Source organism: Bombus terrestris, chromosome 1 (assembly GCF_910591885.1).
Source record: "Bombus terrestris chromosome 1, iyBomTerr1.2, whole genome shotgun sequence".
Taxonomy (NCBI): Eukaryota; Metazoa; Arthropoda; class Insecta; order Hymenoptera; family Apidae; genus Bombus; species Bombus terrestris.
Genome location: NC_063269.1, coordinates 16025327 through 16040555, shown reverse-complemented (window position 1 = coordinate 16040555; position 15229 = coordinate 16025327). Strand labels below are relative to the sequence as shown.

At 38.9% G+C, this 15229-nt stretch overlaps 1 protein-coding gene and 1 long non-coding RNA gene across 18 annotated transcripts in view; one reads left to right on the top strand and one right to left on the bottom strand.

Moving 5' to 3' along the window:
- LOC100644320 (bromodomain adjacent to zinc finger domain protein 2B) overlaps positions 1-15229 on the bottom strand; it is a 214106-nt gene that overhangs the window by 173484 nt on the left and 25393 nt on the right. The window lies entirely within an intron of this gene.
- On the top strand, positions 10202-11580 carry LOC125384936. The gene is made up of 3 exons (XR_007223789.1): positions 10202-10541; positions 11070-11378; positions 11530-11580. It is a non-coding gene; the product is annotated as an uncharacterized LOC125384936 (long non-coding RNA).

Here is a 15229-nt window from a genome sequence, read left to right as displayed (position 1 = left end):
AAAGTGCTCATAGACGCCATTGTAACCGAGTTTTCAAACCGATTTCCACGAATCAATCAATTTTTGCTATGAGCAATGGAAGTATTGTGAAGTATAATGAAATCGAGTACTCGAGTAGTTTATACATATGTATAGTCGATCTATTCCAGCGTGCGTTGTTTGTGCAGCGACTAGCAAAAATCTCTTATTAATCTTGAGTCACTGCTCGCCGATATTTCGATTCTGTACGACTACTGGTCCGAAAACACATCTAGAGTCGAGTAATCGTGCGTAAAACATGCATGAAAGCGTATATGCGTATCAGGTTGGAGAAATGTTTCAGAAATTGGTGATATGAATTCGTTTAACAACTTTTGCAGTATAGGTCCTACTTAAAATTATTACTGTTAACGCAATGATTCTCAGAATTATATAGATATATACTGTTGCAAATTTTTCGATAAAGCATCAAGGCTGGCTTTAGGATACTTTGTGTGAATATTGCCTTTCAATTGATTTATACGCTATTTATTGTCAATTATTGAAATTTCTGCAATAATATATTAATTACCGTTTTAATATTACGTATTTTCAATGATAATATTATACATAAAATCAGGATTAAAATGAATGGAAATTAACATAAATTACCTATTTAATTAAAAAATAATCAATTTGATTGCGAAGATAATGCGGAATAATTGTCGACAAGTAGGAACTGTTCCACTGCTTTCCAACATTTACCGAAAGATAAGTGGACATGCATTCTTCACGGCACTCTAATTAATTTCTTTAATTTCTACAGGTGTCAGGGTGGCCGAAAAATAGCTCTACAGTACCGAGCACCATGTCTGTCGAGTGGTCACCGGTGATCACTTTCTTGAGAATGGTTCCTGGCGACTATCTGATCTCTGTAGACACATACACGAGTCTTGGTGTTCCGATTCAGTTGCAACTGCTTTCGCGGACAGCGTCCATTCCGGATCAGCGATGGGAAATAATCTATTAGATCATGGGCAATACCATCCTGGGATACATTCTACCGTGATGAAATTGAGACTTAGAAAAATGTCTGCGTTCGAACAATTCTATTGGAACTCTGACACCGAGAGAATTCGACTTCCTTCGATAGAAGACAGCTTTGCGTAACAAAAAAAGGAGGAATAAAAATAGAAATAGAATAAAAATGACACGCTAATATCTGTAAAAATAGTAACATCTATAGGATGACGACACATATAGCTGGAACGAAATGAAAATAACTGTGGAAATTTTAGAGAATCCGGGGATTCCAGAAGGCTATGTGTCACAGTTCTGCGAATAGTACGGAGTTAATCTGACGTATTTATTAATAATTCGAATGTTAAACGATGGCGATATAAAATCCGATCAAACAATGATTTCCATATATAACTGTGAACATTAAAGTTTCATATTCGATTCCACGAAACATATTAAAACGCACAACGCAGTTCTCTACTTCGTACCAATTAGCCTTAACGTCAGCAAGTGAATTTTTCTAAATCCAAACGTACCGCTCGGAATACTCCGGTAGACATAGCTCACTATCGATCCGAAAGAGATGCAATCCTATCCTTGAAAAGCGACACGCAACAACAATACCGCCGAAAGATGGACCGCGATACGAACAGTTAATATTATATCCGACAGTTGAATTCCGATATCGTCGCGAAAGCTACGCGCAAAATTATCGGGCTGGTCTTATCGACCAGATCCCCGGCGCGAAGAGAGAGTGCGAAAGAGAGCAGGGCCGCGGTAGAAGCCGAGAGAGCTGATAGTCTTTGTGGAGCGCGCGTGATCGAGACCGCGGAGCAGCGTTCGCGGCGTTCCAGGCGAGATCGCGACGGCACATAATTTTTCCAGGGTTCGTTGGGGGAGCCAGTCACGCAGGCCAGTTTGACGACAAGCGGGTTTGCCTGGCTCTCGCCATTATCCAGGCATTTGCGAAGAAAGCGCGCACCGGCCATCAGACACACCCTGTATCTCAAGAACTCCCCTTATTCAGAGTGAGTTGCGGCGTTATAGCGCGGCCAGAGGACTATATCGGTATCCTAGCGTGCGTTCAAACTGAGATCAATAAAGCGCTCCTTTATAGACTTCACTACACACGCTGTACAAGCTTGGCCAACTCTCCCTCTACCGTTCAGTTCGTTCGTTTCGTTCGTTCGTCCAACGAACGTGTGCCCTCTTTCTTGCTCTCTTGCGCGTGCACACTACCCACACACCGCACGTACACGCACGTACACACACAGGCAAAAACAGGCGCACGTAAAGAGAGTCAGCCTCTGCTGCCACCTCCCCCTGAAATCGCCACCCTTTTCCCCCTTTCGCGGCATCAAAGCGCAGCGCTCGCCTGCTGCTACGTAGCAACCCCTCGCCGGCCATCGTTCAAACCCCGCGCTGCTGGCAACTACGAGGCCATAAATAACCGAATGACCCACCGCGAATAAGAGACGGCAAACGCGAGGAGCTACGATCCGGCCACCCGTTATATATTACTCCGTCCATCGTCGTCCGACCACGTTTTCTCTTCTCTCTGCTCTCTCTTTCCCTCTCCTTCTCTTTCTCTCTGGAATCGTGGCTGTGTCTGCCTCTCATACCGCCTCGATTGCCGCTTCGTTATACAATTATCGATACTATCGGTAGGCCTTGCCTACCGAACGCGTGTACAGCGAGTACACCTCGACAAAATTTTACGCGCTTTACGTGGCTGTCGATCGCATCGATTTTTCAGAAGGTTCATTCCGGCTCATTCTCGCGTCATTCGGTAACACAATTTCTTTGAATGAAGATTTTCGAAATCTACGTGGTGTTTTGCGAATGAAGCGACATCTTTAAATGACAATTTGTGAAGTCTCTGTATCCTTCGATGGTCTCGTTAAGAGAGAGAGAGAGAGAGAGAGAGAGAGAGAGAGAGAGGCGGTGAATTTCTAGAAGCTCCTGATTTAGGTTATCGCCTTCTATCGATGCGGGAATTAACGCGAACTTGTGAGAAGGTTGGAATTCATATATAAAGCCATACACCTAATATAAAGAATTCCGCGTATACAATGTGTTTTATATAGTAACGAGATCGGAAATAATGCCGTGCGACGTTTGCCCGTACCAAACGCGATACTATCTGTTTCGAGACTGATTGAACAGGCCCCGGTGTATGTATAACAAGCGATCGTTATTGTAGTCATCGATTAAACCGTAACGCGATCGTATACGGATAAAATGAGCTGCGCGGATGGTTAGACCGGGGGAATTAATTGAACTTTTCCAAGATTTTCCAGTCGCGGGTCTGTATGCTCGCGCGCCTTTGCCAATCGATGGCAAAGGTGCGAGTGCAACGCTTCTAATTAATACGGTTGTCGTATCAATCACCGCGCACCGTTATCGTAATGATGTTAAAAATTTCATAAAGATGCAGCAAAGGAATCATAAGCAGCCGACTTAAGCATCGGTAATATATGGTTGCTCATGAGTTACATAGCGCTACAGTTGCTAATGAATATATTCCAACATTTGTAGAAACCTTTTATAGGTTTTTTATTTATTATTATTATATATTTATAATATTTTATATAATACGAATATATCACGTGTGTTATATTTCCACACTTTGAAATTTCATTATTGTAATGGCACTTGACTATCATTTTTATATTGATCAATTTTCCGCCTATTTTCCCGCTATTATAATCAATATATAAAATTAGAATGTTAGGACCTATTATGATCGTAAAAGGATTTATTTTATTATTAAATTATTCATTATATCAATAGGTCTAGTTATATACTTAAGATGACTGTTTACATCGTATACTAATTTTTTATTAAATATATTTGTAGCAGGTGTTGTGAGATTTTTCAAATTTGTTTCAAATTTCACCAATACAATCATGACACCATAGTCGTGTCTTATTACGATACTAATGAGATTTAAAAATCTTTAATATAATACACACAGTAAATACACGAAAGATCTCTGTGATGGTACATGTTCAAATATTATACTTTCGTAAGCCTATCTCCGTTCACGATCGATACCAATCTTTAGAATATTAAAATTAATCTAATGGACACTAGAAACTGTTAGGAAAATAAATTTCTGATAAGCTGGCCGAAGTATTTGCCAAGACGAAAATCATCGACAGGCTCATTATTTATGAACTCGTAGCTGGAACTATTTCAAACGGGTCTATCCATCCTTGTCTCTTCTTCTTCTTCTTCTTCTTCTTCTCTCCTTTATTTCAGCGGAGAGGTAGGTGAGGATGGACGAGGACGCAGAGTGTCTTATCGAGCGGAGACGTTCTCTCCTAGAATCACTTCGTCTCTTTTCCATCGCCTTTCTCTCCAATTTATTTTTTATTTTTTTCTTTTCATTCTTCCTGATAAGTCGATGTAATCGCCTCAAGACGATGTTATTTTTCTATATAGAATTCTCTCGTGTCATATTTCTCGAGATATAAAAACGAAACACCGATTTTTCGTCGATTCGCGTTTACGAAAACGATTCCACTCGAACACCATAGATCATAGGTGAAGAACATAATAAGCCGCATTTTCTATGTTTGACAAAAAAGCAATTTTACAATTCTAAATATTTTATATTTGTCCCGTGTTACCAAAAAATGTCCTGCTATTTAGTTTTAAAGGATAAATATGTATCCTTGCACTATCTTTAAAAATATTGTCTGTCATGACACTAAAATATTAAAGACATTAAAACATTGCATGTACTTTGGTTTCTATACATATTCGTTAATTATTAACAATTACGGTTGCTATAAAAAGTATGTGCGTCATTGCATTTATTACAGCATTTACATCGTAGTTAATGATGTTCAAGTATGTATATTAAATTTGATGTCATTCGGTAATATACTTTCATACGACTACACAAATTTAATACTATGGGAACAAGAAAAACAAATGAGAGAAAAAAGCCGCTTCGTTAGAAAATAGAGATACAAATAATTTTTGTAGCCACTGTACATCTCTGAATCTAACAGACTTATTCCACTTTTTATTGTTTTATGTTAAAGTATTCGCTGCCCGTCATAAAATGACACGAATATAAAGAACACATCAGAAACGTGTACTTATCATGTACATGTTCTTTTTCGCTGGTCTTCGCTTATGAGAAAATCGTTTGATTTTCGTTGCTCGCCGCCGACTTTTCGGTTTTATCTAAAATGGACGGTAGTATCGCGTTTCTACGATGCTAAGTGCTCCGAAACGGTCTATGATTTCGCTAATTCTACGATAGGATAATTGCGTAATTACAGTTCGGCGTGCGGCGTATTTAATTACGCTTATGCCAGATACAAAAGATTGAAGGAGGAATGTTTTCTATCAGTGAAAATTGAAATGAAGCCGGGGATATACGTGAGCTCCCGGTGAATACAACCCGCTGCTTCCTTCGTGAATTGAATTACGTCCCCCGCGGGACGAGTAATTGCGTTGCGTTCACAACGCGCATGTCCTCCACGCGACCATTATAAAACATATCGCTCTATTACTATCTCGATATCTTAATAATTTGCACAATCTCTTTCCCTTGGCTCAGCCTAATTACCCGACGTCTGCTCTCTGCTTCTCTCTCTCTCTCTCTCCCTCTCTTTCTCTCTCTGTTACCATGCTAACGGATCGTGTCTCTCGTCTGCCACGGTTCCGCTTCCACTCTTCTCCAAGAGTGATTAATAGCGTATTACGATACGCCGATGTTAATACGTTTTTCGATTCCGTGAACCACGGATCCCCCGAGAAAATGCTTCTCTCTTCGTATCGTCCTTCGAATCGACCGATAACAACTTCATTTACAACATCTTACGGGATTCAACGAATCTCTTTGTTAAGGAATTAACAAGTTTAATGTGGAAAAGAAAAGATAGCGGAGAAGGAAGTTGTGCGATGACGATGGCATCAAGTTCAATATTTAAACGCATACTAACAAATCCGAGTGGAATTTAATATCAAAGATTCGATTCATAGGATTCGAACAAGCACCACTCGCGGGCAGAATACGAACGTCTATACAGATTCCATTTCATGGAATTCTTGTTACAGATTTTGGAAAAATTATACAGAATCGTAAACGACAAACGATATCTCTATAAATTTTAGTTCAGAAAATAGATTGCAGAAAATGGTGAAGAAAATTGACGGTAAATCATTTTTGGTAACGCGCTCATAAAATCTGGTACCTAATCTACCCGTGTTCTATTCTATTTGTACAAAGTAGTATGTAATACTTTTTTCCTGAATCTAGCACTTTCACTGCCACGTGGTTTCTCCTGTGACGCAACCACAGTGGTTACTGGTGACCGGAGCTTTTGAACTTACAATTGTAAAAATTGAATGAAAATTGACAGTTGGGGCATTTTAAATATGATCGATAAATAGAAGATACTTTGAAATAAAAAGTGCCCCATTGAACGATTAAACATTTTTATTAGAACATCAATAAAAAAAAAAAAAGAGAACAAATCTTGCATCTAACGGTGCACTGTGTTAAAACACTTTAAACATAAACGTGGCTCATCGATACAATCTGGACAATAGGTGGTCACCTTTTTGGTCCGATTCTTAGCAATTTTTGATCCTAACTGTTTAACATTATTTTATAGCACTCTCTGCAAAATTTTCGTGCCAGGTACGCTTGCCCTTCTTTCTTCTCATTTCGTACCGCAATCTTTATCGAATAAATATATTTGACGGCTCTGATGAATGGCGCTATGTAAGGTGCATTGCGAGTGCCATTATAAAAACTGATACCTTGATTTTTGTTTTCGTTGCTTATTTATAGAGTATCATCGCGTTTGAAATTAATGTATTTAACAACAACTCTAAAGCTAATCTTATATACCATTTGAGGGTTCTTCTATGTGATGTAGAATATGCTATCATTTGATCCGATAAATCTATAGCACATTTTCCTCTGTTGTAATCTACCACTACCATTGGTTTATCACAAACATAATTTTTTTTACGGACCTCTACAATTTCACCCGAATGTTTCGTCCAAATAATAAAAATGTCACGCTTGTCTGTTCATCTTACTATTACGTATAGAATGAGCAAATACTATTTACTAATATCTTCTACACGTTTCGACAATATATTCTGGGCGTTTTATTTACGAGGAAATAACGAATACGAATGGTTTGTCAAAATAAACGAAGCCTTGTTATAATATGTTATTAACTGTTACCAAGACGCCAATAAGATAACCAGTCCATTGATAAAGAATGTTGTTACATCATCAATTTATTATTATTTTGCCACTATATGCTTTGAATAATAAAAATACTCCCGTGGCGTCCTGAGAGAAACATGTGATTTCGGCGTGGCAGTCAAAGCGCTAGTTGGGCGATGTTCGAGCCTACTTGCGACGTAGTACTTGATCCCATCGCTATTGTACAAGTATGATGAACGTATAAAATTGCCAGACACTTAGACGCGTTCTAATTGTAGCGTGAACTGAAATACTTACATCCGACCTTTGCGCTTGTTCTATATTTTAATGTCGACGGTTAGCGATTCACCGTTCAACGAGCGTTTACCTGAGCATTTCCGATTGTAAAGTCGCAGGAAACCATCTACGACCGACTGAAATACCTATTGAAATATATCATCGTAACTATGTTTCGATACCTGACTTGAATAGTCGGCTTTCTCTTTCTCTTTCTTTATAACGTGTAAGAAGTGATTAACTTAACATATGAGAGAAGACACTCATCAAAGGAGAATTTTAAATATATCGCGTAATATAAAATAGGTTGAAATTTAATTAACGCTATAATGGCACGCCACTACGATGTAAATTTGTATTTTTATACATAGAATTTTAAAAACTGAATCTAAAGAGAAATTTTTAGATAAAAGATGTAACAAATACTGTAATCTGATTATCTTACATATTTTTGCATATAATATGCATTCTGAGCATTTTTCAAATTTTAAATTTCCTATGATCGCAGATTTACAGATGCATAAGTATTCCCGGTCTAATGATTATATTCATAAAGTTTAAACAAATGTGAAAATGTACATGCAAGTTACAAGATAGTTATCACAAAATATGTTCAGCAAGGAAATGAATACATATACGGTATAAATAGGCACCTTAAGATCATACTCAACATTAAAAACGGTTCTACAGCTTATTAATGTAATGGATTATTGATGTTATATATGCATTTTTATCTTTGTTCCGAAAGTTACCAACATAATCATAATAGCCATTTATCGTTACAATGGTAATAAAATTCCAAAATATTTCGCATTATCGCGCAAGATATATTCGTAAGAGGTTTCCGCAAGTGTTTAAATATTTTCACCAGCCACTGTATATAGAATCGATTTTATAGGAGATAATTCTCGCAAAGGAATGTTTCCTTTAAGGAAACGCCCACGAGCAAGAGGTTGAATAAGTTTTTCGGCATACGTATGCTCGTTGTCGGTAGCCCCATGGTCGACAATAACACGCTGACGAAAGAAAGGAGGAGAAGGAGAAGGAGACGCTCGACGAGCCGAGCCTGCATTCTTTAGCCACGATCTCAAGGAATTCGACATTGTTGGTGAATCTATCATTGAGAAAAGCTATATCAACGATTCCGGTGTCTTATTCACATAGTGTCGTTCTTACAAGTTCTCAAATTGTCACAGAGCTGTCTATCCTATCTTTTCACGCGATACATGCATATAAATATAAACTCGATAAATATAGTTTCCCGATATCGTAAACTCGATGCGTCAATTTTAGTCGATTTTCAAGATATTGATGGCGCGATTGGAAGGAAAGATCCACGTTGGAAGTTAAAACGGAAGAAAATGGCCAACTGAAATCGCGAAAACTTTTCTCCAGCTTTCTACGTAGCCTTTACGCAGTTACACGAATCGAGTCTAAACGAGAGTGCTATAGCATAGTAGTTAGAATAGCAGAGCGTCATCCGTGAAGCCCGAAATTCCCTATAGTTCTCGTATTTCGATACGTTGCCTCGTCGTCATAAGGTGGTGAAACGCGAGGCGAAATAACATTCGGCGGATTCTGCACAGCCTGTTCCATTTTGCTCGACGAAACAGAGAAAACGACGAACGAGCGGAGGGTTGAGTCGACTCGTCGTCGACTCGGCGTTCTTCGGCCACGGTCCACGAGCAACGACACCATCTCCGCGCTACGTTTTTGCCCGAAGCGCCTCTCCCTTCTCCTTTCACCCTTTCTTCTCGTAACCGTAGACGCGATCTTCTCTTTCTCGTTCGCTCCGGTGTACTACCGCCTGGTACCCTCTTTCTCTATCTCCTTTTGCTCGGTCGCGCGCGCTTCAGAAACAACGCGAAAGGGAGGACGAGAATCAGGCGTAGCGGTAAGAACGAGGAAGACGGAACGAGAGAAGTCCGCACAGCACAGACACCTGCAGTTCGGCTCGCGTTCACAGCCAGGAGAGAGAAAGATGGAAAAAGATCGGGGCTTTGCGCGGGTAAGGAGAGGCAGCAGGATCGCTGGGAAGCGAGAGGAGGAGCAGGGAACGCGGACCAAAAGGCGATGCCAAAGAGACGACGAAACGAAGCAACGCGAAAATGGCTTCCGAACGATACTCGGCCAGGGACTCTCGCCAGTTTCCAGCGAAATTACCAGGCCCATGCGCGCATTGGCCGCGTGCTTTTCTCCTTTCTCTTCGTACTATTTCTTGCTATATCTCTTTCTTTACCGTGTACGGCTATGTCTCTCTCCCTTTTTTACTCTACTGCTCTCTGTATGTTATTTACTGTAATTTCATTACCGCGTGCTTTCGCATCGCGACGACGCCATACGTTGGACTTTGTATGAAGTCGCCATTAACCTTTGTTTCGAGGTGGGCCGCGACCGCGAAGAGTATACGAAACGTATTGTGTCCACGCTCCGCTATAGTTCAAATATTAGTAACGGGCTATTATTAATTCCCAAATTAGACGTGCAGCTGATTAAATTACACAGCGTACCGTGGACAGAGACGGGAACCGTGTGTTTTCCCGTATGTTACGTTTACACGATGTCTCTTTTCTCCCCCGTCTATAAAGTACGCCGCGGAGGACTACTCGCGATGCGTTATTAATTTTTCGATTACGCGGGCGCCGGGCTATTCATATTAAAATGTCCGTCTCTTAATACCTCGCGTTTTCAATTTGTACGCGAACCAGCGCCCCTACTGGCCGCTTTGTCGCACTTCCGCGACATATTAAAGTCATACACTATCGTCGAGCATCGTTAGTCCTCTATTTGAACACGGAGATTCGCGCTGAATACGATCGCGGGGAAATTAAACGGAAACGTGTGACACGTCGGACTAGACTAGACAATGGAGTAGCGAAAAAATTGGGGACTGTAGAGGAAAAACACCAAAAGTCACATTTCTTCTTTTTACAGAAAAGCAGTTTTAAGATTTGCCATGTTGTCAATTTATTTCATATTACCAAAATTGCCTTTGTATTTGGTTTTCAGACTAAACTTTTTCCCGTCATGACGTTATTGGTGCAATAAATGCTGTTTCTTCGACAGTTTTCATTTAACGGTAATATAAACATTACTTATTATATTTTATCATCAAAATGTTTATCTTCCACGAAACAGTATTCCACAATTCAATTTATCAGCTATCTTCAAGAATAATGTACATCTCAGGACCTATCTATTCTTTTCAATTATATTATATTAAAATCTTGTTTGATCATAAAACGACATTACAATCGGAAAATCAATAGAAACGTATTTATGTTTTTTTCCTGATCACTCAATTATTCAATTCTTTTTCTATCGTGTTCAAATACTTAAGACAATTACACGGTAAACATCAAACAAATAAAATCCGTTTTATCGTCTGTCGTTAATTTTCTTTCAATATGCACGAGCGATAAACAGAATGACTACAGTCACTCCGCTCTTGTATTTCTACATATCGTTTGCTTTTCTAGTTTGCTTAACGCTATTTCGGTCTCGACGTTTATGTCGTTATTGTCGGTTGGACGTTAGCCCAGAATTTCTATAACGTAAAGAATCGTGAGGTATCGTGGTTATTTGTGATTCCTCTGTAAAATTATAGATATCTGCGGAAAAAGAACGGATCGTGAAATTGCAGCGAATCATTCAAGAAACGCGCCAGGATTTGCAAACGTGAACGTTGAAGAAACGACGAGAGGAAAACCGATCGTTAGAGCAAACCGAGAAGACTTACTTAACGATCATTATATTTTCAAACGCTGCTTTCACTTGTCGCCATTAGGCATCGATGATGTTCCTAACATTGCCTAACAAACTCGAACGGACCATATATCTCTTCCACGTCGATCGCTATACGTTGCGTCTCGTAACCACAAAGCCGCCCTTCCTAAAATTTTCAATTTTTATACAGGTACGAAGTACAGTTCTATACTATCTAATTTTGCATATTTCTAATCAAACAGTTCGACTTTTATATATATATATATATATATATTGAGAATCGTGGATCTTAATCACCGAAATAAATTAATATGTGATTTATAAAATATTCGTCGATACAGGTTAGCACGCGTCTCAGCACTCTCTTTGTCTCACCATCTTCTTTACCACACTACCAACGGAACAGTTGCGTTCTTCTGTCTAACGAGACGCTGTGCACGCACATACTCTATACACTCATACTCATATATGTGTGTCACTACTACGCAGTTAATCTAGTGTCAAATTACACATATCTCAATAATATATATGTAAACTCCCTAGAGTTCATGTAGGATAGGGATTCTTTTTGTTTTACGGGTAGCACGACAGGCTGTGTTTCACGGACAGAGCGATCTTCTTTTGTTTTATGGACGACCATTTTAAGAAGCACGTTTTTCCCGAACGAACGGATAGAGAGTTACATTAGAGACAGACAAGGTTACAGAATAGTTATTTAAGATTTTAAAGACTGGAGAAGAAAGATCGGTAGCTCAGGACGTTGAAAATCGATTCTCAATTTTCAAATAAACATTGTACCAAAGACTTGTTATTTCCCGTTTATATAATTATTGTTATTTATTGTTATAGACGCATATTAATTGTTGTTTATTTTTGTATTTTATTAATTACTTCATAATAAAAACTCGATTTTCACACTACAGAATCGATCCCTGAATCTTATTATCTAATCCCTAATCTATTACGATCTTACATATATATATATATATATGTCTTTCGAGAACCAAATTGATCAACTCCATGCTTTAATGGTTTTTTGTCATTTCTGTGTCCTTGCAGGTATGTATGTTTTTGTTTTCGTTTACCAATATAATCATAATAGTCGAGTTTCATAACAGTGCTACTGAAATGTTACACATTACGTACGGGTCACGAGATATCTCGTTTTTAGCAAGCCAAACGTTCTGGCCGAGTCACGAGATATCTCGTTTTCATGTTTTTTCGATCGAATCGATGACTTCAGCAGCCGGAGACAAATGTTTTTGTTATGTTATCAGGGTAATGAAGCCTTGCGCATTCTTGTGACAAATGATTAGCAAAACAACTGAATGTTGACATTCTAAGCATGTAAAAACAGTCAGTCAGTATAGCCAGTATATCGGTAGATCTTTGCCGATAAAAAATGTGTGGGCTCAGGCAGCGCCGTACATAATACAGTGACAAGAGCTGTCCGCAAGATTTCGGATACTTTCATGAACCTGTATATAAAAATTGTGAACTTTTACCTAGTTTTATAATTACAAGGACCATAAGATCATTCCAAGACCATAAGATTCCTTCGATCGAACTACACCAGCAAGGAGAACTCCTAGTTACTTTTAGATATACGTATTGGCCTATCTCGTACTTAGCTATCAATGATTATCGGTCGTAATTAATGACTCGACTTTCCGTCGATTTGATTTACGAGCTGAGAACCACGCTCATACAAGAGCAACGAGGAACGCAAGAAAACAATGCGGAGACCGAAGGGCCGGCAAATTTTCGCGCTTTACCGCGAAACTTGCCTCTATGAAGGAAGTAAATTACGCGTTAGAGCAAAGGCACGCCAACTTGCTCGAGATACAAGCCCGTGAATACGATCACGCGACTCGTGGAAGATCGAAACGATAACCGTGGCAGGAAGTTCCTTGGAATACGCCGCAGCCATTATACGACAGGGGAAGTCTTGTTCGACACCTCCGTGTTTTCGGACAAAAAACACCTTTGTGTATGTGAAAGACGAGCGATCTTTACGACGAATTACGGGCAGCTTTAAGAGGAGAAAGGAGGTTGGAATACTTTCACGCGATGCTTTAAACACGCCGCGCCGGTTACGTCCTCTCACATATCCATATATCGAGTGCCGTAACACAACTGCAACACAATCTTTAAGAGGTTGATGGAAGGTAGAGATACAGTCGTATGAAGTGAAGACTAGATACTCGCTTTATAAACGTGATCAATTAAAAACATATTAGTGAGAATAAATAGATACGATCAAAGCTTCTCTTAAAATGTGACGAATTCACAATAGATCATATTTTTCGATTGAAACTGACACTGAATAAACACAAGCAAATCACTTTTTCAATTAATTTCAATTAATTCGTAGTAATAAGCTCCTGTACTTTTCAATAAGAAACCTACAGCTTTCTTTCCAATAAATACCTACAATTTCAATATAGCACTACCTTCCTGTTGCTATGAACTCTTCAATTGTAGCATAGAATTGAAATGAGAAAGTTTTCCATTAAATTAAACAGGATTTTTAACGATTGCAAAATACATAATTGCATAACAATTCCATAATACGAATAAAAAAATGAACCAATAAACATGGCAGAATTAATAAATTTCATAAAATAATATAAAGCGTAGGTTTTATTATTCTCACTTTACGGTCCGCAATTCTAAAGTATTTCCTCACAGAAAAACGCATTACATTTTTCCGAGTTGTATATCACTCTTGCAGAAAGGATGTGATATCTCTTTCTCTCGAAACATCAATCACGGAGATTAGCTAAGAACAGCGATCAAAGCCGTTGAGGAATAATCTTCGATCGAGGTGAAACACCGTTGGTATACAACGACGGTGAACGAGAACGCACAGGAAGGAAAAGGAGGCGCAAACGACATTTTCTCCCACGAGCCAGTACGCTTCTGCGCGTCGAACGAGGAAACGTCACGGCAGAGCTGTGAATCATCGTCGGCGATCATGAATCACGTTGCCCTTCGGCGAACCGGGGCCTCAAAGCAACGGTCTCTCGTCGTCGTGCCGAAGGATCCGAGTAGGTGGGTCTATTCACCAAGGATTCCACCCAGACGATGAAATATTTTCCTCCTAGCGGCGGTATAATTAACCTTCGATGCTCGGGTTAACCCGCAGGTAAAACGGTAGGGTTACAGAGAGTCGGATAAATTTTGAACGCGCAGAATTTCATTCTTAATTTATTTGCACGGACGACACATTGGTATACACATACCATAATGTTATTTAATAGCCGATTAAATAAATTCTTATTGATCGAATGTTCTTATTTGAATGCGAAATCTTACTATATGAGTGAAAAATCATAGATAACAGGGATAATTATCAAACTTCTATTATTATCCAAAGTTTATCACCGATGGTTTCAGATAAATGAAGTTTTATCACATAGGAACAAGTTGACGTAGAGTTTCAAATATACAAATTGGTAACAAAACTATTATTTGTTTGTATTTGAAATGAATTGCAAACGAGTTGAATCAATTCAGACAAGACACACAGACGTGCTCGATTTCAATTTTCTGAGCGTCAACTCCTATTATCGATATTAATAAGAACAGGTGGAAGGGACAGCTAGTGAACCTATTATCGAAACCATTCAGTTATCGGAACTGTTCTGTTGCAGATAACAATTATTCAGTCCTTGTTAAATGTATGTAGCTCGAGCTACACTCGATCGAACGCGCAGTTACATTCATATTATATCTTACTGTCTGCTGTTCAAATCCCTATTGTACGTTATATATGTACCATTAACCTTTAATGTAAATGAGTATGAAATCAAAAAATCGCGCCGGTACAGTACGACATAGCAAGCTTATATCTTAAACATTGACCGATATCTTACAATCGTAATTTAACTTAGAACAGTACCTATCTCTACTATTTGATTGCCAATTAAATGGTTGCGGATTTTGTCATTAGGTGGCAATGTAGAATCCTAAAATAGAATGTACTGGATTGGCAACTAAGTGATTGCGGATTTTGTCATTAGGTGGCAATCCAATAGA